This window comes from Canis lupus, chromosome 3 (assembly GCF_003254725.2).
Source record: "Canis lupus dingo isolate Sandy chromosome 3, ASM325472v2, whole genome shotgun sequence".
In the NCBI taxonomy this organism is placed as follows: domain Eukaryota; kingdom Metazoa; phylum Chordata; class Mammalia; order Carnivora; family Canidae; genus Canis; species Canis lupus.
The window spans coordinates 2545395-2572310 of NC_064245.1; the positions used below are offsets into that span (position 1 = coordinate 2545395).

The 26916-nt window shown below is 40.4% G+C and overlaps 1 protein-coding gene across 2 annotated transcripts in view; it reads left to right on the top strand.

Moving 5' to 3' along the window:
* The window catches only part of PJA2 (praja ring finger ubiquitin ligase 2), a 292291-nt gene that overhangs the window by 160298 nt on the left and 105077 nt on the right, over window positions 1-26916 (top strand). Inside the window, exon 3 of one of the 2 annotated variants that reach the window (XM_025437280.3) lies at window positions 24304-24411. The exons of the other annotated variant lie outside the window; for it this stretch is intronic. The gene's annotated coding sequence lies outside the window, so the exon portion shown is untranslated. The remainder of the gene's footprint in view (window positions 1-24303; window positions 24412-26916) is intronic. 2 annotated transcript variants of the gene reach the window in all.

Here is a 26916-nt window from a genome sequence, read left to right on the forward strand (position 1 = left end):
AATATGAGAAGACAATGATAATGTAAGAGAAGACAACCAGGGGTTATCAAACATAGGAAGCTAGCATATAATTTGAAAAATAGAAACCAGAACAAACAGATTTAAAGCAATGTGGAGATAAGAGAGACTGTGCAGGAAAAAGAAAACCTAAGAAGAAAAACAAAACAGCAGTAATATCTATAGAAATGAGAGATCATGCAACCAAAAGCAAGAACAGGATGCTATAATAAAGATTCAGTTCATTCAGATTACAAAGAAGAGCTTTTAGAAACGAAAAATATTATAGTTAGAAATGAAAACTCAGGAGAAGAGTTTTTAGGAAGACTCTTGAGAGAATATTTAGACAATTGTGGAAGAGAGGTTGAGCAGTGATTACACACATAAAAAATGAAGCAAATGAAAACAATTGTAACTCCAGGGAAAACAAAATGTTGTGCAGGAAAAGAATAGTGCTCGTAGTTTACACGATGTCTCAGCTAGAAACGGAATTTATGTAATCATAACGATGTATTAATATATAATATTAATTTAACCAAAATTACAATGTAACTCTACTAGAGGAGAAGGAAATGAGCGGACTATGCATATGTGGAGAGTAAAAGGAGGAAGGAGAGGGGGAGAGATATGTTGTCTCATCTCCCGTAATGAGAAGTCAGTTAACAATCCAGAAACTGAAAAATCGAGAATAGCGACAAAGAGTGTTACTACCCTCAGGAAGCTGAATGACATCATAATCAGGTGAAAGGGAAGAAAGGGATTAATTCTGGGGAGGACGAGAGGGGTGGAGTTATGCTGTGTTTCCTAGCAAAGTAGCTTACAACTAGTGGAGTCTTCGGATATGATGTATGATGGATCTTACTACAAATAAAAACTGAAGGGAAAGGAGAGTGAAGGAGTGGAGGCAGTGATAGGCCTCGGGAACAACGAAGCCAGGGGAAAGACGCCTGGGTGGATGATGGCCTAACGGTAGATCCCTAAGCGTCTCCAGATCTGGTAACAAGTGGGACGAGCTAAGTCAACGCCCACATGGTGAGGCCTAGTGTCAGAGTCACGGAGCGGACGTAAGGATCCTTGGCCCCTTGTTTGTTCGTTTCTGGCTTTGTCCACACATAGATGGGTGACCTTGGACAAGTCGGCTAATCTGGGTGCCCCCGACAGCTCAGCTGTTTCTCATTCACTTTGCATTCTTCACAGTGTGTGGCAGAGAGCTTTGTAGAGAGTCAGCACCCAGAGGCTTCTCTATAGATTATTTGGATTGCTGTTTTCCTTAGGAAAATGTTCCCCATATTTAAACAAATATGTTAAAATACATTTTTATAGAATAATGTGTCTGGAAACTGACAAGACACAGAGGTAATCCTGAGTAATCAGCACAGAAAGCTTTTATGTGATAACCCAAATATGGCCAAAATATTTTTGAAATTTCTCTGTTGTAATCATCTTCAAAACCCAGATCACTTAAAAAAAAATAGTGACTGTTTTTGAAATTCAGAATAATACGTGCTTTTTATTGAAAACTTTGAAAAATACAAAACACATACAGAATCAATGTTAATTTTACCAGTGAGAAATAATCACAGAAGAGTTTGGGGATATACTCCAGTTATTTTTCTTATTACCTACATATGCATGTATATACTTTTTACAAATTTGGAAAACATACTGTACATTTTGTGACTTGATTTTTTTCAGTTAATATGTTATAAATATCTCCCCTGATCATTAAATATAATTGTCACTATAATCTTCATGGCTTCATACTTGTTCAACAGATGCACAATAATTTATTGCCAGGTGTAGCTTAATGTTTTCCATGATTTGTTTTTATAAATGACATTGTAATGAATAGCCTATACATGAATTTCTTTTCATGTTTATTTATTTCAATGGGAGAAGGATTTTAACTTCCAGTAGTTATTTTAATTTCTAGAGATAGAATTTCTGGAAAGGGCTGAATGTATATTGTTCAAAACTCTTGCTACTACCAACTTTTCTCCAACTGTCTCATTCATCAGCACTCCACATTCCATACTTTTGAATATACTCAAAATTGGCAAAACTTGATTTTTGGAAACATTGAAATCCCTTACTAGATAATCTACTTCTACTCATAGATTATAAATTCTGAGGTTGGAGATCACCCCCTAAATGTCCATCTTATGTATTCCCCCCAAAACATCAAGAAAAGGTCATTTTGTGTTGGGACCTGATAAATAAGGTCAGTGATCAAACCACGTGATGCTGTTTGGGTCAAAATAATATGACTGTAAAGTAATAACACAGTGTGTTCATCACCAACACACTTCAAAACACTCCTAAGCATAGGGAACAACTATTGTAGAAGACAAACAGAAGATAATATGGGGTTTCCTCTGATGGCTTCTTCAAATTGGTGGGGTTTTTTTCCAGATTATTCAGAGGTGATACCAGTTAAAAGAAATCCCCCCCAAAAGAGAACACTCAGATGATGACAGAAGTGCTTGCTGGTTAGTGTTGTTTTACATAATGAGACAAAATTGAAGTAAATATGTAAAAACAGATGAATAAAGTAAACCTCCATGAAAAGCCTGAGAAAAATAAGCATTGCTTTCTGTTGCTGTTTTTAATTGTCCTTTTACTGAAAAAGAGCAAAATTGGATTCTAAAAGTGGCTCTCAAGAAAAGCTTCCTTCAGCTGCTAAGAGAATGCTATTCAGAAATTGTTCTCAAAATTGAGATGGGCCCCGTGGTGTTTGCTCCGAGGCAGCACAAACAGCAGCCGGACTTAACACCCTTCCAGGTCAAGAAAGAGGAGCCTACGAGTCCGATGACCTGTAGCAGGTCCCAGTAAGAGGCCCCTTATCTCCCTCAGACACTGGAAATAGGACTCTACTCCCCATAAACCTGTTTGGCCTCTGGGAAGCCCTTGAGGTTCACCCTGCCTGGCCTCCCCAGCCCAGGTCGTCCTTGGTGACTCCCCTGGGGCTCCTCTTCAGCGCCGGGTCACACAGATTTTCTTCTGTCATCCGTGCCTTCTCTTCATGTCATGGCTGCCTTCCAGGTCGAGCCAGCCTAGAGGGCCTAGAGGGGAGCTCACGTCTTGGCGGGAAGGAGCGAGCAGCTGTTTCCCTTGCTCCCTGCATAGGCCGGGCAAGGGCAGGCTGCACAGCTACCCTCTGTCTCCAAGACACGAACTGGAAGAGGGGGGCTCCAAGGACGCCTCTGGTCCTGTGTTTAAAGCTCTGTGGATAGTGTCGAGACCTCCGAGTTAGTACATTTTGGTCCTGTAGTCAAACTGGGGAGAGGACAGCGTTTATCTTCACTTTAAAAAACAAAAAAATAGAGATCCTTCATCACCTGCTCCAGTTCTGGTGCTAGACTAGGTGTTTTCACGTTTCTCAGCTCGTCGAAATGTGACCCTTCCAGGGAGGCGAGCTCACTGCTTGCATTTGAACCACATGAGGGAACTGAACTAAAAGAGAGGAAGTATTATATTCAAAGTTAACCAGTTAGTAAATGGGAAAGCCAAAATATAACCTTGGGTCCTATTAATTCTACCCCCCCCCCCCCCGTTAACATACCCTCCCCATTTTCTACTTGCTTCTTGTTGCCCCCTCTTTTCTTCCTATTCAGGATGACTTTCAGCCAGCTACCACGTTAGAAGGGAATTAATAGCAGAATTCACAGCATATTGCCTTTTTAAGTTTTGGTTGTATTTAGGAGGCAACCACAGAATGAAATCTCAGTGGTGAAATTTTAGATATCAGTGACAGATTGAGATGGAAGATGTTTCACAATTATAGTCTCAGAAGCGGATGCCGAAGAGATGGGTGGGACACCAAATTGTCTCAATTATAAAAAATCCTGAAGTCAGGGGCCAGGCGTCTTTGTCCCTCTCGGTTGTAGTGACATGGACAGAACATCCTTAAAAAATGTCTTCTGATGAGAAATGATGAAAAACTGTGTTGGAGTTTCAAGGAAAAAAAAAAACATCTGAAGGAGGAGATGGTAGCAGATTAAGGATTCCTTTGTAAAACACCAGTCTCTCAAAAATATTTTTTTCACTATTTTTTTCACTTTTTTTCACAAATATTTTATTCACTATTAACATGAAAACCCACCTATCTCTTTCTACCCCTAATTCATTATTAACATGAACATTCAAAATAATTGAGTAGTGGAAATGAAACATTTTTCCAGTTTCTAGGCAAAGAAAATGTGTTATGCAATCCTCTTTAAGTGTACCTACTTTGTAATGCTGAAAGAAACTGTGAATTGGAAGTGAAAGAAAAATTTTGTTTCTTTTGTTTCTTCTTTAAAAATTGTTAGCTCAGACCTTATATTGAATACACAACTATAAAGTCTATAGAGCAGATATTCAGCATCCAGGGGGGAAAAAAAGTGCATGAGATCTGAGCCAGCAGAGAGCACTGGTTCTCATTCTCAACAACCAAAACAGTCTTTGAACATCTAGTAAATATAAAAATCTGAGCCAGCCCGTGAGAAAATAGAGAGGCGGTCTTCAAATCTATTTGGGGAGACAGACTGTGTACACACACACCTACACATTAAAAGAGAACAAAACAAAGTGGATGCCATTTTGCTGAATGTCTTCCATAAATGACCTCGCTCTCTCCTGTGTCTCCAGGCTGTTATGTAATTATTCTTGCTTGTGAAGAATCATCTGTTGTATTCTTTCACCTTTTAACTTTATTTCCTAGCATGGAAAATAAAACCAGGTTTTTATCATAATGGTTGAAAAAAATAACTCACTTTTTCTTTCTAAAAGAATGTTTTTTTTTTTATTTTAAGATAATTATAGGCTTCTAGAAGAGTTGAGAAGCAATGCACGGAGTTCACATGTACACCTCATTTGGCGCCCTTTAACGTTAACACCTTGCGTAACCAAAGAGATAAGAGGTGCTTATCTCTGAACTAAGAAATTACCACTGAAAAGATGCAATTAACTACAGGCTTTATTCAGATTACAACAGTTTTTCTACTAATGTCCTTTTTTTTTTTTTTTTTTCATCCCAGGATCTCACTCAGGATCCCACACTGCATTCTGTCTGTCAGATCTTTAGTCTGTTCCAATCCTCAGCGTTTCCAACATGTCTTTTGTTGGGTTGTCTTTTATTACCTTGGGGTTTTGGAAGAATACTGATAAGTTATTTTGTAGAATGTTCCTCAAATTAGGTTCGTTCAGTGTTTTCTCATGCTTTGACTGAGATTATGCATCATTAGAAAGAATACCACAAATGGGCATGCCCGTCATCGCTGTGCCACCCCATGCCGTGGTAGGCCATAATGGTGACGTTGATCTTGATTACGGCTGTGTCTGCCAAATTCCCCCATCCACACAGCTACTATTTTTCCCTTTGGAATTAAGTATTCCTTTACTTATGGTATGAGATACTTTGAAATTATTCACATGGCCTATTTCTCCTTAAATTTCACCCACTGAACAGCTCATTTTTTAAGAAAACGTAAATGTAACCCACAGATAGAAGAACTCTGCCAGTGACAAGCAGAGCCATAAGTTAATTGGTGGCTGTTACGGTACTCCCAAAGTAGGGAATCTTCAAACTGCCAAAGACATGTCATGTAAAACCAGAAGCACATGCAGAGGACATAAGGAGGGAAACAATTTGCCATCAGTACTAAAAAACAAAACAAACAAAATCAACCTTCCTTTTTTTTTTTTTTGTATTTTTTTTATTGGAGTTCAATTTGCCAACATATAGCATATCACCCAGTGCTCATCCCACCAAGTGCCCCCCTCAGTGCCCGTCACCCAGTCACCCCCACCCCCCGCCCACCTCACCTTACACCACCCCTTGTTCGTTTCTCAGAGTTAGGGGTCTCTCATGTTGTGTCACCTTCTCTGATATTTTCATTCATTTTCTCTCCTTTCCCCTTTATTCCCTTTCACTATTTTTTATATTCCCCAAATGAGTGAGACCATGTAATGTTTGTCCTTCTCCGACTGACTCATTTCACTCAGCATCATACCCTCCAGTTCCATCCACGTCGAAGCAAATGGCGGGTATTTGTCGTTTCTAATGGCTGAGGAATATCCCACTGTATCCGTAGACCACATCTTCTCTATCCATCATCTGTCGATGGACACCGAGGCTCCTCCACAGTTTGGCTATCGTGGACATTGCTGCCATAAACATCGGGGTGCAGGTGTCCCGGCGTTTCATTGCATCTGTATCTTTGGGGTAAATCCCCAACAGTGCAATTGCTGGGTCGTAGGGCAGGCCTATTTTTAACTCTTTGAGGAACCTCCACACAGTTTTCCAGAGTGGCTGCACCAGTTCCCATTCCCACCAACAGTGTAAGAGGGTTCCCCTTTCTCCACATCCTCTCCAACATTTGTGGTTTCCTGCCTTGTTAATTTTCCCCATTCTCACTGGGGTGAGGTGGGATCTCATTGTAGTTTGGATTTGTATTTCCCTGATGGCAAGTGATTCGAACCTTCCTTTTTTTTTCAATAATAAGAGTAGAGCTAAAATAAAGAGATACAGAAGGAATAGAGAAGGAATTCCAGACAGATTACATAGTTATCAGAGCTACATTATCATTTGTATTTCTTCCCTTTTTTTTGGAGGGGGGGGGAGGACAAGGGACAGAGGGAAGGAGAGAGAGAGAATACTATGCAGGCTCCACACCCAGCACGGAGCCAATTTGGGGCTTGATCTCATAAGCCTGAGATCATGACCTGAGCCGAAATCAAGAGCTGAACGCTTAACCAACTGAACCACCCAGGTACAACCACCCTCACTTGTATTTCTTAACTCATTTTTGCACCAGTAAGTTATATGGTTCACAGATGGTTTAAAAATAATGTTTTCGGGGTTCCTCAGATCATGTACATAAAGAACCATGGGCTTTGGGACTTTTGAGTCGTTAAACTTTGTCAGTCTATTGAATGGCACTTGTACGATTGGTTCATTAATTTTCTCCCAATATTCGATCAGAACACTGCAAGACCTAACTGGAAAATATTCCCTCAGAATTATTTCTGTACCAACTGCCCTAGCCATAAGAGGCAAAAAATTCATGAACCCTATCTTTGCAGAATTTACTTGACCCTCCCGGAGTCCCGACTGAATTAACTACAGCGTATATGAAAGAAAGTTACTATTAGTTGATCACATAAAAAAGGAATTTGAAATTAACGCATATAAAATATCAAAATACCTTTATTATTAATGAACCAGTTATGTACTGCTTTTTTTTCCTGAGCTAGTAATAACCTCAATATCCAATGTGTATTTAGTATTTTCTATGTGCCAGCCACCAAGTTTTCTACACATAGTGTCTCATTTAATTGCCACAGCTATATGAGGTGTCGAGAATCGTGAAGGGTTTGAGATGTCACCCTACCTGCAAGCTAATAAGGTGACCTGCACCAGCGTTGTGGACACTGGCAGAAGACATAAGACTCTTGAGTCAGAGACAAAGGACTTCATGACCCACAGAAGTAGCAGAAACCAGAATATCAGCATTCTCTTGGGCCAGTCCTCTAAGCCCCAGTTCCCGCAGGATGACAGAAAGAAGGTCAGGTGACACATATGTACATCATAGGAAAGGAGCCCTGAATTTAGGGAAACTGAATATTTTAAAATAAACAGTAATCATGCCACTCTTTGCTTGAGAGGGAGACACTGTCACTGTCGCCTGAGGCAGTTTACTCTCCAGACATCCTTCTTAAACAGTAGGCCAGAGGAGAGGTGGCCAGTGCCTCTGCAGCCAGGACGCACAGAAATGCAGGACGCTCGTGGAGTTACCTCCCAACATGATGTAAGTACTATGATCATTCGTCTTATGAATGAATAACTTCAGGCTTAGAGGGAACGTAGGGAGCCATTTAACAAAGGCATAACGTACGCTCTTTTCCATGAGAGTGTGTTAGTAGTTAGATGCTCCCCATAAAGCGTTGCGAATGGTACAGGACTGGAGCTCGGCACAGAGATGCAACCAAGGTATACTTTTCATTAGGCATTTTTTAAAAAATAAAGTATGCTGTCCTCTCTGTGATGCCACTTTTAAAATGTAATAATTGGGACACCTGGGTGGCTCCATCAATTCAGCATCTGGCTTCAGCTTGGGTCAGGATCCCAGGGTCCTGGGGTCAAGGCTGCGTCGGGCTCCCTTTCCAGTGGGGAGTCTGCTTCTCCCTCTCTCTCTCTTTCTCTTGCTCTCTTTCTCTCTCTCTTAAATAAATAAATGAAATATTTTTTAAAAATCAAGAATAAAATGCAAGTATTAACTTTCACATATAACTTCACATCTACTCTGCTCAAGAGGGAGATACGCTGTTAGCGATCAAAGCACGAGCTCTCAAGTCAGACAATGCCAAGTAGGAATTTCAGCTGAATACTTACTAGCCTCTCTAAGGCTGTTTCCTCATTCGTGAAATGAGAATCCCTTGCAGGGTCACTGTAGGAGTTAAATGAGATCATGGGTGTGAAGCTCCCTGCATGAGTATGCTGGGACATAGTAAATGTTCAACAATGGGGAGCAATAATGATGACTTGTAGGCTGATTGCTAGAAAAGTCCCTTCAATTTCTGTTGATCTCAGAATTTGGAAAATCCAATAATAAAATCAGAAAGAGATTTTGAAGCCCTGTTTCTCTCTGTAAAAGCTTCTTTTTTTTCTTTTTCTTTTTTTTTTTTTTTTTTTTTGGCATTGGGGTGTGTCATAGTGAATTTAGCTTTTTTTGTTCAAAGATTAATTTTAAATGTAGGGTGAAAACTCTTCAAACTGTCAAAGCATTAGCTTTTAGCCTTGGAGTGGATGTTGTTCTTTTAAGGAACAGGAAAATTTGTCATTTTCCCTAACACAAGATGACTAAAATACAAGTGTGTGGTGGGAACCAGACATGGAAGGAGCCCCGTAATCTACACTTGCCATGTGTGTCCTAGTGATCAAGTCAAATGGCCCTTTGACTTTACCTGGGGAAGTGTGCTGTGTTAGAGACAGCTCTGTTGATCTTTTATTCATTCACATGGGGAGGTGTTGGAAGATGAAATTGCATTTTACTTTCACTTAAAAGTTACGCCACAGCCATTAGATAAAAGCAAGAATAATTGCCTGCTCAGTGGGCAGGCTGCTACAGAGCAAGAAACATGCTCATCAAGCAGTTGTGTTTTTCAGCTTTGGCAGATGGAACATCACATTCTTTGGTGAGTCCCTCCACCCTGTAAAACTTAATGATTTGCCCTCCCCGCAGATTGCTGAACAAATTATTGTCCACAATAGCTTGATGTCAATTTGCTTTCGAAAGCCTCTCAACTTTAACTAATAGTTGCAATCCAAATTAACAATAACCAAGGAAGTATGGAAATTATGGGTGCATTCTGGTAATTCACTCCAAACTAAGCTTGTTATCTGCATGAAATACAACCATGGCTCCATGAATAATTCTCAAAAATGTTGAATTCAAAATGAGCACTGGGTAGGATAAACAGTAGTTGAATAATACTTAAATTCCACCATCTGGTATTCTAGTATTGTAATGTGAACTAAATTTCTTTTATTAGGTGTTTATTTGAGATTCTTTATGGATTCTTTCCTTCTGCAGAGGGAGCGCCATAAATTGGGGAGGAATAAGAGTTACGATCCAGGACGGTTTTCTTTTATTGTAATTCTCTTAAAGAGAAACACGAGATTCAGAATCTCAGCTATCTTCCCAAAGGGCAACTGAGGAAGTCCTGAAAGAATTTGTCTTAATTCAGAGCACTTATTTATAAGATGCCCCAAGTTTGGCGGGTGTGGAGGGAGGGAAGGAGTTACTCAGGTGGTAGGATAAAAAAAGAGTATATGGTCCAGGTTAATGAGAAGAAACAAACAAAATGATTAACAGTAGGACCCAGGGCAGGACCAAAACGTAATAACAAATACACAGTAATGGTCTCTGAAAGAAATTAAAAGAATAAAATGGAGAATTTTTGAAAATGAAATGTGTGTCATGAAAGGAAGATTTAATGGGGTCACCATGCTGGGGGAAAAAAATCAATGTTATTTCCCCCCCGAAACTTTTATACTAGGCTGTTGCGGTGACTTAATGTGTAATTTGCATGAGAATTATTTTTCTTCTTCCTGATGGGAGAAAGGCAATAGAAAGTTACCTGGAGGAAGCGGGGGCAGCAACAGTGGCCTTTACACGGCTCCCTGCTGTTTACCCAGGTACCTTCACACGCATCACCCGCCTCAGGAGACGTGGGGCTCCAAGCTATCACCCCATCCCACCTGTCACCCACAAGTGAGGCTATGGAGTAATAGCCTGGAGGTCAGTTTTATTTTTCAAAACTCTCAACTTTAATGGCTATGGTTCAGGGTAGCAGCAGGCAGGGTGGTGAGGATATGCTGGGCACGTGCCAAGCTAAGCCACGATCTGCTTGAAACGCACCTTCCCTCTCATTCCACATTTAGTTTTACTGAGTGAGGCTCTTCCACCCGAAGAACCCTGGCCCTGCACCAGCTGGCCCGCACATGCACCCCGGAGCAGCCCCCTACCCTCTCAAAGCCCCAGTTTCCTGAACTAACATTGATAGAGCACTTGCAGTTTTACAAGGCCCTCTGCACCGATCACCTCGTGGCATGTTCACAGCCACCGCGGAAGGTACACCCTTCTGGTTCTCTTAAAAGAGAAAATTTAAATTCGGCGCGGGTGGATGGCTTGCCCAAGATCATGCCTACCGTGCCAGTAGATGGCAGTCTCCACTCAAGACCTCAGGAAATCTGGGTTTGGGTTAGAGGAGGTCTGAGACCTCCTGCAGCTCTAGGTTGCCTGACTTCAAAGACTAACTGGGACAATCCACAGCTATTTGTACATTGATAGTATTTTACTAATAAATTGCATAATAATATAGAGAATAAGAAATAAAATTAAAGTCTCGTTATTGGGGTACTTCCTGACACCTTCTTTCTACAAGTGGGGTGGAGAGAACAAAAGATAACCAAAACCTCTGTCCACCCTTAAAGCGTGTACGCTGTAGTTTAGGCGTGAGCCATGCACATCACTGCCAGCAAATCACCACAGACAAAGTGCTCGGGCAGCAGGGCAGGGAGGGGCCTAAGCCTTAACCACGGGACAGCTTCCACACCTAGAGCCTGCAGCACGGGAACCGAGGAATGATAACCCAGAAAGATCTTGCGTGCTGTCTACCTTCTTGGCGAATCTCTTCTCTGCCAAAAAAGACATTAGAATGCCTTTTTTTTCTTATAAATAATAATATTATTGTTATCTTTCTTGTGATTGGCTATCAGCAGAGCCCTCCTAGCAAAATAGTTAGGCCGTATTTATTCAGTACCTTGAAATATGATTGATGTGTGTACTCAAATCCAGAGAATCATAAATCTAAGAAAGCATGCAAATTTCAGGCACCAGCTTCACTTTGGTCCTCAAAGTAATGTTGTCTTTTTGTTGTTGTGGTGGTGGTGGTGTCCTTAACAAGAGCTGCCAAAAAGTCACTCAAGTGGGACAAGTTCAATTTTTCTTCCTCTGTGTCTCATTTCTCAAAAGACCAACGTGAAACATTGGAATGAATGAAAGACCCAAGGACACAATGGGAAAAAAGGAGCAGACACAGAGCACGAAGGCAATTATCCCTGCATGACTGAGGTCTGACGGACTTTTCTACTCTTCCCGTAATTATTCCATGTTAGTAAGTAGCATCGTAGGACATTATCCCAAAGCCAGAATGACTGGCCCACTTACACTTAACTTACAACGATGCACATAGTACAAAAATCATGGATTTTCTCCATGAAACTAGTAAGATCGATGTCAGAACAGGCCTCGGAGGATATTGAGAACAGAGAACTCAACAGTGGATCACTCTGGCAGCAGATTAAATAAGTCATACATAAGCATCAATTGCAAACACTCGTTCCATTTAGATTTCAGCGCTGCATCCGACGTCAGGGTGACTGTGTAAGATGAAGCAGGAGCAAAGCAAAGAAGGAAATTGTTATAATGCAGCTTGCAATATGACTTCATTTCAAATAACATCTTTCATAGAAACTGATATCCAAAGTGCTCTCCTGAATAAAATAGTACAAGGAAGTGGACAGCATGTGGTATAAATTACAGAAAACAGTGGTGCGAAGATATTATACGTGGAGCAAATTGAAGCATTCTATCATGAAGCCCACAGCAGTGGGATAGAGCGTGAAGAGGTACAGCATAGTGTGTAATTTTAGACAAAGTGTAAGAAATTTGGACATTGATAAGAAAGCCATTTTTCCTCCCACTTACGGTCTTGTGTGTGTGTGTGTGTGTGTGTGTGTGTGTTTAAACGACGTACTTACCATTTTCTTCTTGTAGAATGCTTTAAGCTGTAGATTTGATAAGGTGAATTCGGATGCTTTGCTTGAGTATTGCAATCAATCAGAGTGAGGGGTTCCATGTGAGGCCTCTGACACCTTCCAAACTATGCTGCATTTGCAGAAGTCGCACGTCTACAGGTGGCAAATCCCCTCACAGGCACTGACGGCACGGCAGACCGATCACATCCAAACGTTACCTCCACCACCTAAGACGCCTATGGCCCCGGACGACGTACAGCCTTTCTTGCCTCCGCTTCCTTGTGCCTAACGCAAGTATTACCATGACGTGCAACAAGACTGTCATAAAGATCAACAACGGAATCCATATGAGATGTGTAGCAGGGCGTCAGCACAGTCTAAAATGTTAGCCACCCTACACATTGGGTGTAGACGGGAGGCCAAGTCCCAGTAGGAACTCAAAAACCACCAGTGAGAACCTATGGATAGGTCAAAGCCCAATGGTGTTGAGATACAGCCGTCAGGATTCACTTCAGAGCGCTCCCCACATAGGTGGCCACCCACACACTTGCACCCAGGGTTGTTGCCGCCAGGTGTAGGCGTTCAGGGTCATACGACCCAAGAGTCGTAATGGAGACACCCAAAACCACAGAGTGCCGACCCTCCTTGAGGCCTGGTTGAAGATCCAGAGTAGGTCTTTGGCTAGAGATTCATAAGGGAGGTCGGAACACCTGAGGTTCATCCATTCAACAAGCGATTGCTGAGGCCCCAGAGCCAGGTTTCTCAGCAGCACGCTCCTCCCCCGCTCCCTAAGTTGGCTCTGCCCAGTGGCCTTGCCTGCTCCTCCCTGTCAGGTGGTAACGTGAACGTCCTCCCTGAGGAGCCTGTGCTGCTCTGGTATTTGTCGCATGTTGTTATATGGCACATGAGCCCCAAATTTAGCACCTTCAAGACAACAGACACCCATCATCCCATCATGGCTGAAGGCCAAGAACGTAGGAGCAGCTCAGCCTTGTGGTTTGCGCCCAGGTCCTGCCCGCCGTGTCTCCGGACCCAGGTGGCTAGCCAGCACTGCAGGACCGTTCCCAGGCTCTCTCGAGGCCCTTGGACATTTCCCTTCCTCCTCTTACGGGTCTTTTCAAAGGACCGTTCATGATACGTGAACAGTTTTGCCCAATGCAGGCAATCCAAGAAAGCTGGAGACCAAGGTGACAGCCGCGTGGTCGTCTACTGTCCAATCTGGAATATGACATATTGTCACTTCTCACCCAACGTGCCCAGGCCCCTCCTCAGGGCCCGAGCCCAAGCGTCTGCCGAGTCGGGGCACCTGAGCACCCTGAGGCTCTTAGCCCGAATAGCTGGCTGGGGAGCTGGGGCTCCCGGGACAAGGGGCCGTGGCCTGCAGCGGACGCCTGGCCTGTGGCGGCCTCACCTGGGGACACTCCAGGGGCCTGTGACGGTGGTCGTCCTTGCCTCGAGCGGCCTGCTCTCTGGGCCTCACCCCCCACGTCCTCTGTCCGTCCAAGGCGCTGTCCCCAGGCCAGGGCCCGGGCCCGGGCCCAGCGGCCGCCCCTCCGGGCCCCCCATCCCGAGCGGCCCTGGCAGCTCCTGTGACCGGGGTCAGGGCCTGAGAGGCCGCGGCGGCCGCTCGCCGGACAGACCCGGGAGGCGCCGCTGGCGAGGCCGGCCTGTGGGGTGTGAGGCGAGGGACCCCGGGTGGAGAGACCACCGTCGCTGGGCCAGACGCCCAGGGTGCCAGGGCCTGCTCGCCCTGGGAGCAGCCACGCGCCCTCCTCCCCGCCCTCCGCACGCTGTGGGCCCGGGGCGCCCGGCCTTGGCCTCGGCCTCCTCGGCTGAGGCGGCTCAGCAGGCGCCCGGAGGCGGCCCTGGGGTGCCCCGAACCCCCTGCTCCTGGCTGTGACTCCTCCTTGTCTCCTTTTTTATCATGAAAACAACGTAGCCGCTTTCAGGGACTGCTGAAAAAATACTGCGAAAGACAAACTCCAGTAACCCCAGGGCCCACGTGCGCCCTAAGCGGCTGTGAGATGGGAAGCCAGGCAGCCCGCGCGCCTGTGAATGGGGTCCAGCTTCCCGACCCCTTAAAACCGTAGCGCACACATACCCGCACCCTCAGTCTTGGGGTGGATTTTTGGTTTTAGGTTTTTTTTGCTTCTAAGATGTGTTTCCTCATTCTCTTCTCTTCTCTTCTCGGACACCAAGCAATGGCCCGTGACATCTGCCGCCTTGCCAGCCTTGTCCGTGTCCGTGTAACAGCGACGCCGCTGCATCGCGGCCTGTTAGAATCTCCGGCCCTGCTTCTGGCATTTACCGTGGGACCCAAAGCGATACTCCCCTGGCGCTTCATGACTGGGCGCAGGGAGCTTGGGCGTCTAACAGACCTGGGGACAGGTGCTGCCTCTGTCATCCAGGAGTTGTAGCACCTTGGATAATCCATTAACCTCTCTGGGAACCACCTTGTCTCTAAAACAGGGTTAACAATATCTGTCTGCCTTGTGCTGTCAGGATGAATAAGTGAGTTCCAGGATGCAAGGTCTTAGTGCTGGCCTTTACTAAATGTCCAATAAACTTTAAAAACAACCTTCATAAAATATACGTGTTTATGCGGTGTACTATTCCAAGTGAAAAATAAAAATCATATTTGGGATATAACCACTCTATCCCATATTTGGGATATAACCACTCTATCCCATATTTGGGATATAACCCGCTCTAATATATGATGCCACAACCTCTTTATTTTTTTTATTACTTTTTTCCCTTTTTTTTCACAATCTCTTTAAATTCCAGCTTTACATTTTGCAATATATAGGTATATGAAATATGTTGTACACCTTAAACTTATGCAGTGTTTTATGCCAAATGTATCTCAGTACAGCTGGGGAAAAGTTTCTGATTTCAACCACTTGAATCGGATGCTCATCTATTGTTGAGTGCAGTGGTCTCTAACTAGTTAATGTATTTTGGTTGATTCCCCACCCCCCTCGGTATCCTTTCTTCCTTTATCCTGGATGCACATTGCTCCTAGTAAAAATACTCGCCTGCGGTGTTCATGTTCACACTGAAGATTTTTTTGGGCTGATCCCTAGGTTTTTCATGTGAGAGTCAACACTGTGTGCAATGTGAAGTTGAATTTCAGGGAAATAAGTGGTTAAGCACCCAGTAAATGAATAGAGGTTCTGCAGAGATCAAACATGTGTCAAATAAGGAAGTTGTCAACTTCACAGGTTCTGTTTGAATCCTTGGAATCGAGGCAAAAGGAAGAATGAATTCTGCTGATTACTGCAGAGAGCTAGAGGAAGCTTTGGCCAACAAGCTCTGTAAATAAATAAACAGCAATGATTTACATTTAAAATTTTTATATTAATATCTATAAATCTGGTTGGTCTTGGTAGTAATTAAACAATGAACAGTGAAATTTTACTAGGGTTGGGCTTTGTTTTGTTCTGTTTTGCTGTGAGGAGGGAGAGAGCATCATGACTGGGATGATATATGGGGCAAAGTGCTTAATTGCGATCTACAGAATCCACACTTGCAAATTTGAGCGGAAAAGGAATTGATGCAAGGATATTAGACAATTCATAGAATGTCTGGCAGGGCCAGAGGATCCAACAATAAATCTGAACATCCATGAGCAATGGTCAACCACTCCTTTTCCGGCAGAAACACCACTGACACCTGGCACCCGTGCTGCTCAGAACTGGGTTCCAGAAGCACCGCCATTCCCCGCCCTGGGAACTGGATCCCCCACCACCTGGACTGCGCCCAAACCTAGGCGCATCTGCTTCCTCACATGCTCTCTCCAGATCTGTCTCCAAAGGATAGTTCCTCCGGTTGGAGGAAACGAGGTCACGTGCCTGCCCCCTACTCTGGGGAGTCTGAGATTGCAAGTGTTTGGCTTCCTCATTGGGAAGGTAAGACATACAATGTGGGAAATTACCACAATGTAAGGAGAGTGCTCAAAGCTGTCAGTTAGCTCAAGTGATGACTGTATATTACAGGGTTAATCAGTTTAAGTGTGCTGTCTACACTGTGGATTTCTGTCCCAGAGGAGGAATTTCTTGCTGCCAATTTCTCAGCATTCTGGAGATGGACTCCATCTTCCTCACACCCCAAACTCTTTGCTGCCACAAAGAACATTTGCCATTCTTCAAACTTCTAGCCCTGCTTCTCCCCTCACCATCATCCCTAGTGTTAGTGAGGGATATTGAGATGATAAAAATATAACTGATAAAAGTATGTGTGAGAGTGTGTGTGTGTGTGTGTGTGTGTGTGTACTAGACACAGTGGAGGAACTCATGATCTCACCTCTGGTTTATGGTTAGATAGCATTGTAACAAAAGAGAAAGGAGTACTTTGTTTCTTAGGAATTTGATGGAGGAAATTCTTAGGAATTCTTAGGAGGAAAATGGGATGGATGGGTAAGATAATTAGAATATGCCTTATAATGCAAAAAAATCATAATTTCACTGTTATTAGGCATGCAATCCTAAGACAGAATGCTAATTACTCACTCTAATTGGAAATATAATGATTAAAATGGTCAGTGTCTCCAAATAATAACTGTAGAGTAGTTAGGTGAGAAGAAAATAAAACTTTTTCAGTGGTATATTTAGAAACCCAATCAATCTTTGACATTCATAGCCAAAAAAAGATTCAGTCTGTTTTGTTAAATCTAATTGTAAGCCAAATAATTAGTGTATGGAGAGGATTCATGAAGATATGGCAAGGTAATCACAAACTAGGTTTGAATAACAGTTTTTACTAATGATGAGTTTCTCACTGAATAATCTGTATGCATTGGAAATTTTCTCTAATACTGCTTCATATATTTTACAATACCTTTTAAAATTATAAATATAGTGTGCTCAGTGGGAAAAATCAAATACAGAGAAGCAGAAAAAAGAAGAAAAGAAAATCTGATCACCTCGTATGTATTACTGTCTGCTTGGGCCGCCATAACAAAATACCACAGACTAGGTGCCTTAAACAACAGAAACCTATTTTCTCACATTTCTAGAGACCAGAAATACCATTATCAAGGGCTGGCCAACTTGATTCCTAGTCAGACCTCTCCTCCTCGTTTAGATCGCTACCTTCTTCTCACAATGTCCTCACATGATGGAGCGAAAACAGACTTTCTGGTGTCTCTTCTTATGGGGCACTACTCCCATCATGACCTCATCTAGCCCCAGTTACACAAATGTTACACCTCCAAATACCATCACTGTGTCGACTAGGGCTTCAACATATATATCTTGTGTGTTGGGGGGGAGACATAAACATTCAGCCCATAACATAACAATTCAGAATATAAGCTCTCTTGAATTTCAATTCTGTTTTTTGCAAAAGAACAAAAACAAATATTGTAAAAAATGAAAACATACTGATTTGTAATGCAACTGCTTTTCATTTAATATATTCTGAGAATAACTCTCCTCTTAATGGTATAATTACATAATTAAATATTTAAAAATATTTTACGTGCCTTTAAATATTATTCTGTAGCATTAGGGTTAATAATAGCATAGAATTCTACTCTAAGTGTATACTCTAATAATTAGTTTCCCAATTTGCCTACTGATGGACATTTATATTTTTTACAATTTTTGAATATTTTAAATAGTGCTATAAAGAATATTGTTGTAATCATTTCTTTGTTGCATGTCTATAATTATTCTGAATTTCTGGGGTAAAATTTTTTTTAAGGCTTTTGATAGCATTGTCAAATTTCCCTTGAGAAAGTTTATTCCAAGTATATTCTCAGGTAGCAGTATAATAAAGACTATACTTGATGTCTTCACCCTTAACCTATATTAACACAGGACATCATCAATTTTAAATTTTTACCAAAGATATACCACTATTGTTTTAATTTAATTTTTTCATTGTTCTACAGAAGTTTTTAATCAACCTCTACTCTTGGAGGTTCCATCTATCGTTAGAAAGGTCCTCCCCACTTCAAAATTAAATAAGCTTTCATAGTATACTTTTAAAGCCTTGTGGGAGTGCCTGGGTGGCACTCCCAGATGGTGAAGCATCCAACTCTTAGTTTTGACTCAGGTCACATCTCAGGGTCATGGGATAGAGCCCCGTGTCCAGCTTCACACTCCACTCAGACTCTGCTTAAGATTCTTTCTCTCCCTTCCCCTCTGCCCCTTACCCTGCTTGTGCTCTCTCTCTCTCTCTAAACAAATAAGTCTTAAAAAACTTTTTCTGTACCTATAAATTTTAAATATATCTTGAGTGTATTTTAAGAGTTAAATATACTTTCTTCAGATGATTACCAAGTTGTCCCAATGCACAAAACTCTCTTATTTCCTACACAAAGAAAAAATTCTAATTAGTAAAATATAAAACTAGGTCTAATTTTAAAGGGTCCTTAACTATAAGTCAGTCCTCATGGGGTAGAGACTGTGAGGATCCTATTATTATAAAGGTCGTATGGATTGAATATGATAAAATTAAATCTGTATATACACAACTTGGCTCTAGCATGGGAGGTTGTACATAATATTCTCTGTAAGTATACCTCACTCTAATCTTGGGCAGACTGGGTGGCTCAGTGGTTTAGCGCCTGCCTGCCTTCGGCCCAGGGTGTGATCCTGGAGACCCAGGATCAAGTCCCACACCAGGCTCCCTGCATGGAGCCTGCTTCTCCCTCTGCCTGGGTCTCTGCCTCTCTCTCTCTCTCTCTCTCTGTCATGAATAAATAAATAAAATCTTTTTTAAAAAATAAAATAAAAATAATCTTGAAATCAACAACACTTAAGATAACAGGTATAATTAATTTTGGTGTGTCAATTAATCCTTGCTTTCTCTTGACATTTCCAATAAGGTTATTGATTATTATCATGATATTTCAAACACACATAGCTATCCAGTAAAACCTGGAAGTGCATTTGCCAATTCACTTAGAACTTCAAACTACTACTAGATGGAGTTGTTAAGTCTTCACCAAATTGGATCTATTAAAATGTAATGATCTTAAAGCAACAGATCGGCAATGTTTTTGTCAGCACTCCTAGACAGGTAATGTTTTTTTCTTGTGCAGGTCATTATTAACTCATCTTTAAACAACCATTAGACAACCATGACTTTAGCTGAATTGGAATGAATGTCAAATTTATTTAATAAAAATTTGTGCTGGTAAATATTGCAACTTGGCCATAAAAGCTTTCTTCTCAAGATGAGCATGCAAAAATCAAAAGCATTACTGTATGTGTATGTATATATATATATATATATATATATATATTCACAGTAACCATTTGGAAAAACATAAGAGATGATCCCATTCACAATAAGCACAAATAATATAAAGTACTCAGGAATAGCTCTAACAAAAGATGTGCTTTATATAGAAAATTGTCAAACATTATTAAACAGCATTCAAAAGTCCTGAAATAAATGAAGAGATATACAATGTTCATGGATGGAAATACTAAATAATATACAAATGTTGGTTTCTCCAGATTAATCTACATATTAAATACAATTTAAAAAATACAGTTCCTGTTAAAATACCAATACAATTGCTTGTGTAAGTTAACAAGTGGCTATTAAACTCAAAATTAAGAATCCATATATAATTCATATATAATAACACATAATTTAAAATAGAAGTTTAAGAAGAACAATGCAGAGGTAGGGGGTAACTTGCCTTATCTGACCAATGAAATAAAGTAGAGATCCAAGAAAAAAAAAAAATCCATGGTGGCATCCCCAAAATCAAAGACAGAGGTGGTTACTCATGTGGGAAAACACTAAATTTAAATAAAGTTAAATCTTAATCTCACATGAGCCAAAATAAATTTCAGGACAACTAAAGATCTAGGTATTTTCAACCATAGCTTTAAAACTGTAAGAAGAAAATATAGCGTTTATGGGGTTTGGGGTTTTTTTGTTTGTTTTTTTTTCATCTCAGCATAGGCAAGAATTTCTCATATAAGATACCAAAGCACAAAACAAAATTAATAAATTTTCCCATGTGTTTTGAAACACATTCATGTTTCAAAATATCACCAAGAGGAAAGACAAGCCTTGGACCAAGACACATGCAATACAGAAAAAAATACATACGTACTTCTTACAGGTAAATTTTTTAAATGAATAATCTAACATAAAAGTGGACAATCTATTTACAGCACAGGAAAGCTAAATGGCCAATAAACATAGGAAAAGATATTTAAGTTAACTATTATTTTAAAAATGCAACTTAAAACCACACTGATGAAAATTTAAAAATCTCTTAACTGAGTTTTGTGATAATGGGTAGAAACTGGAACTCCTGGTAGACTGTAACTTGTCATCATTCTCTAGGGCAATTTGTCAATATTAAGTAAGCTTCAAAGTGTTCATATTCTACAAGCCAGCAGTTCCACTTCTGGATATATTATAGAAGCAACATCTTTTGTAACAGCAAAGATTCGGAAAGAACTTAAATATTCTAAAATAGTTGAATGAATAAGTAAGTATGGTTTTTCTCATGTTACATTATCTTACAATTTATATAGAGTTTATAAACATGATAAGCAAGTTGCTTATGGGTATTTATTTGTTTATCAAATTATAAAGAAATTCCTGGAAATAAATATCAAGTTCATTAACATGTTATTTCTGGAGAGGGTGGAAGGAAAGATACAGGAAACTTAAACTGTTCCATTTCTTTTACAAAACAATAAATCCAAAACAGATAGAGAAAATGTTGAGATTCGATCAAGCTAAGTAGCAAGTATATGGGTATTCATTATATATTTAAAATATGTCATAACTTGAAAAAAAATTTTACTCCAACATTCTAGTTTAGTTTTTTTTTCCCCCAAGTTTTGTTTTAAAGAAACAAAAGTGTTCTGATATTTCAGTTCAGCTACCCCTAATGGCCTCACAGTTTTATAGTCATTTTTGCAATACTATCTTATTTTTGTGTTCAGGGAGCAATATTAATTAAAAAAAAATAGCAACATACTTCTGTTTTTTGTTTGATTTTTTAAATGTTGTAAAGTAATCTCTATGCCCAACATGGGACTCGAACTCATGACCCAAGATCAAGAGTCCTACATGCCGTATTGCCTGAGCCAGCCAGGAGCCCCTTTTTTGTTTGTTTGTTTGTTTGTTTGTTTGTTTGTTTGTTTTTAAGTGATCACTTCTAGCACTTTCTCACAGGAACTAGAATTTTCATTTTAGTTTTTAGTTTTTCCTTTTGAGAAGCGATGGTATTTCTATTTCTAGAGTCATGTAGACTATTAAAATTATGTTACCAGAGCCCTATAGTATTATTGGAAGATTTTTGAAAAATATATTTTTTGTCATCTGCTTGGCTATCAGAGCCACTCATCTTGCAGCCACCCTAGGCCAGCCAAGAAAAAGAAATTATATTCATACCTTTTGTGCAACAAAGATACAGTTCCGCTGACCAGATTCACTCCAACTCACACTTCTTTCTCTTTCATATCCACTATATGCCATTTTTATATAATAAGTCTCGGCCTCCAGTTTACAAATAATTGTATTAAATTATACACTGAGTAAACAGGAAAAAAAAAATCTTAGGCATAGCTCTCCAGGATCCTGGATCAAATGGCAAGAGCCACTTCTCTCATACCATTATCAGTTTCCACCAAACAAAATTAATTTGCAAGAGACTTTTCTACTTTCAGCATCCCATAAATTATACCTCAGTTACTGTGAAGTAATGGGAGGAAAATTTTAGTGATTCATTTCACTGTTTTATGAGAAACAAGACTGACATTTTTATCCCTCCTTACATATCTTCCCCCTAATCAACTATCCACTGTGTCATTGTTCTTCAAAATCATGCTATTCACTAGCATATTTATCTGATCCAGAGAAAAATTCAAAATATAAATGCCAACTTTGTTCCCCATCTTGGAAATTTGCAAGGAAAGGAAGAAGTATGAAAATCAATAAGGGAGAAAATGCTCATGTGAAAGAGATAACATTTTTCTTTCCTTGAAAAAAAAATTGCTTTTAGAGAATATCCACCTGCTAGAGAAATACATGGATGTCAGCCATTTAACTGTGGCTGAGTTTTAGAAGAAGAGGAAATAGATTTCCCAGTTTCCGATTTATATGGTATTTTTTTTATAAATTATTTATTTATTTATGATAGTCACACAGAGAGAGAGAGAGAGGCAGAGACACAGGCAGAGGGAGAAGCAGGCTCCATGCAGGGAGCCCAACGTGGGATTCGATCCCGGGTCTCCAGGATCGCGCCCTGGGCCAAAGGCAGGAGCCAAACCGCTGCACCACCCAGGGATCCCTATATGGTATGTTAAGTAAGGATCAACTCTAGGTCATATTTGCCAGTTAGATATATTCTAAGAGTTGCCCATGGAATTAATTATTCATAATATTTTTCTGATTCTTGTAGAAAATTTGGAAAATGTAGTTTAGTTATAATGCTTTCACTTAGCATTGCATTGTAAACACAGTGTATTAAATAAAAATAAGTGCTTAAAAGTTTTAAAGTTTTCATACTTGAAAATGGACCCAAATGGAAATAAAATTTAAATAGACACTTGTACTCCAGTGATGTTTTACTGGAATAGCTGGATGTAAGTTGATCGGTTTAAGAAGTTATCTACCCAATTCAAGCTTGAAAACACTTCTCAAAAATCATTTGTATAAATAACATTCTATTACATTTGAAAATATTAAATCGGTCTCAGTAGAGTTTAACATTTATTGAGAATTCAATGAGAGCCAAGTTGTTCTTTGCCTTTCCTATCTTCTCCAGTTCTTTTTGTCACAGGATTGAGGAAAATAATTAGCCCCCTATAGAGTCGTAAACTAAGATCAGTTAGGGAGCAATATATTAACTCCCATTTAGTGCTCCTTCCCAAGTTCCATTAGAATCATTATTTGTCTTACACCCTGATCCAGTGTGTTTGCGGGATCCATTTCAGTGTCACTCAAATGCTGGTCTGTTTCACTTCCATTTCCTGGAACGGTACAGGCTGTCCTTGTCTATGTCCACAATGCATTCCTGGAAACCACACCATATAGGGATCTGTGGTAACACAGGTCATTTGCCTCTTAAGACTAGTGTCATAACAGAAGGTCATAGTCCTAAATAAGGGACACAGAAACAAATAAACTGTAACTATTGCCAGCTGACTTAACCATAAAAACAAAGGTCCGAAAACAAGATACATCCATAATAATTTAGAGTAAAAATCATACTTCACCTCTTATAAAATGAGCAAGAGGCTTCCATCTACTTTGACAGTGGGTAACATACCGATAGCGCATTACAAAATGAAATTCAGCTCTCCTACACTGACCACAAATGAATTTAATAAGTTCAATCAGCATTAATCTTCTCTTCCTTTCTAGAATTTCAGAGGGGAGGAAAACTGGTTTTGAGGGGCCCTAGATCTTTTTAAAAAAAAAGTAGAAAATAAAAAATACAAAAAATCCACAAATATATCTCCATTTTTTTCCTCTATAAATACCTGCATACAGTTATTGAAAACCACTCCACAGAGTAGAAGGGAGAATTTAGCAAAAGATTTTAAAAAGAATTATAAGAAAACAGATAAAAACAACAATGGTAGGGACCTCTGCTGAAAATATCTTTTCCCTGTGACATTTCCCAGTACCTCAACATTTTCAAAGCTGCCTTCGTGGCTGTTCGGAGGCTACCACATTGCTGCGAGGGTCTGACACCATCTCCTTCCTGATCCGTTGGCGCTGCCATGCAGATTTGTTTGCCTGCTCCGCACAAGAGGTTTTGGGTGGATGAAAGCATGAGGAATGGATGTGAGAGACGCCGTGATGGTCTAGTCAGCAAAACTTGGATAAACATACAGGGCGGGGTAGATTAAAAGTGTCTTCAAATTCTTTGCTACTCTTTCCATAGAATCTTTCCGCTCACCTTGAATCTCAGTGGTCTTAGTCACCTACTTGATCAATGTGGCAAAGGATTCTGATTGATCCCCGTGGAGCTAGAAGTCCTAAGAAGTCTTATGGCTTCCTCCTAGGCCTCCTGGAACACTCCTTTTTGTTAGTCAGCTTCTGTACTGTGAAGAAGCCTAAGAAACCCTGTGGAGAGGTCCACCTGGAGAGGAACAGAGGCCACCAAATGACAGGTAAGCTCCTGGTCCAGAGCCAGTGCCATCTTGAAGAGTGAACTACCTTCGGCCATACCAGTTGATGCCAGGTGAAGAAAAAAAAAAAAGCAGTCCCTGCTGGGTCCTACCCACATTGCACATTTATGAGCAATTAACAGGATATTAGTAAATGACTGTCATGAATTTAAGCTAATGAATTTTCGAGTGGTTTGTTATGCAGCGATTGGTAACTAGAAAGGGAAGAAAGGCAGAGAAGAAAAATTTAGCCTTTCAAGCCTGGATAAACAAGGGGATAATACTTTTTCCAGGAGAGAAAAAGCAATGGGAAGCAGTGAAGGTAGTAGCACATTTTCTGGGAACAGTGTGGACGACTTGAGTATATGAGGCTATGGCTACGGACCAGTGAGAATTATAGTTAAGGTTTGGTACTGCTTACTCTATTATCCATGGTATCATATCTACCTCTATAGAGTCCAATTAAATCTAGAGCAAACTGTACGTATATCTAAAAGTATGCACCACAGGAAGAGGAAGCTTTTCAGAGAATAATAATATATTATTAACTAATTTGACTGGATAGTGTATTATAATTAACTACCTTTTATAATATATGAATCATACACATAATGAATCAGATCGCTCTTAAAATTAATGAAATAGCAACATTCAAACTTCTTTAACTTTCTCTTTGTCTCTGACGGGTTCGAGGGGCGTTTCAGATTTTGTATACCTAATTGATGTCCTGCAGATTATATATTGATAGATTGTCTATAAATAAGCAGTATATCTAAAATGTTTTTACTGGGGCACCTGGGTGGCTCAGTCAGTTAAGCATCTGCCTTTGGCTCAGGCCATGATCCTGGGGTACTAGGATCAAGCCCCGAGTTGGGCCCTCCACTCAGGAGAGAGTCTACTTCTCCCTTTCACTCTCCTTCTGTTCTCCCTCTGTGCTCTCACTCTCTCTCTCTCTCAAATGGATAGATAAAAATCTTTAAAAAATAATAAAAATAAATGTTTTGGCCGGAATTATGTCTATAGTTGGGTTGCGTTTAAATGCTCTCTTGGTCATAGATTGTAGCCATATGAAAATTGAAGGCCTCTGAGGTTGCCTGGGAGGTTCAGTTGGTTACGAATCTGAGTCTTGATGTCAGCTCGGATCATGATCTCAGGGTCATAAGACTGAGCCCTGAGTTGTGCTCCATGCTGGATGAGGAGCCTGCTTAAGATTTTCTCTCTCCTTCTCTCTTTACCCCTCCCCCCTACACTCATGTGTGCACTCTCTCTCTCTCTCTCTCTCAAGAAAAGAAAAAAAAGAAAAGAAAAGAAAAGAAAAATTGTAGGCCTCCTTTTTCCCTAAAAGTAGGTAGACTTCTAAGTAATTTATCACTATAATCAATAACTTTAGAGATAAACTATTGCTGGAGTAATATGAAACTAAATAGTTGGCTGGAACTACAACTTTCACCCTTACTTATAGCTCATACTGTCAAATAATTTCCTAGAAATACCTTTCATCAACCCATGCAGTGTGGAATATTTGCATTCTGTACTTCATCCACTTTGTTAAGGAAGATTATGGCAAATATTAAAAAAAAAAAAAGGACCTCAGCAAATAGCCTATAAAGTTGAAATTGGAATTATTTTTGTTTAATCTTTTCATGTGTCAAAAAGTTTTAAGGACATAACTCACAGCATGACTCTAGTGAACTAAGAGTCAATGCATTTTTACAGCACTTAACTTTACGTGGAATGGCTTTCACCTTTTCCAGAACAGGTCAAAATAAAAACGTATTGGAATCCCTTCCATCTTCTATCTCATCCACTGTAATTATTTTTTATATACACAGTGCCTGGCACATCTTAAGAAAGAAAGGAGAAATAAAGGAAGGGAGGCAGAGAGGGCTCCCTTAGAAACCTGCTTTTGCGTCACATTAAGAATTAACCTGAGACATTTGTGCTGAGTCTCTGTGATTTACAAAATGCAAATATATGCTTATATCTGTAGGATAATATGTCATGTATTGGGAAGATCTGAGTTCAACAGAGAGACCTGGTTTGAAATGCTAAATGTGTCACCTCATTACCATTAACGCTATGTGGATCTGCCTTATGGGCCTCACTGCATGACTTTCTTAGGACTCTCTCCTCATAGCCATGGCAAAAGTTGAGATGCTGAAAATAGGACAAAAAAAGGAACACCATTTACCATTTTGCTAGGTGACTAACATAGCATTGGATGGAGTTTGGCTTTAACTTAGAAAGCTTTAAAGGGCTTGGGTTATATGTAACCGAGTCTTGTCTTCTGTACTATATAATATCAGAACACTTATAACATGGATCATGGTGACTACCACTTAGTGAGTGACCACAAGGAATAGGCACTTTGCTAAGCTTTTATTATTATGATGATGATGATTGTCCTCAATTTATTACAACAGGCCTTATTGTTATGCCTATTTTGAAGACCAGGAAGTAGAGGTTAAATAAGTATAAGGAGTGGATCCCACATTTCAGCTCCAGACC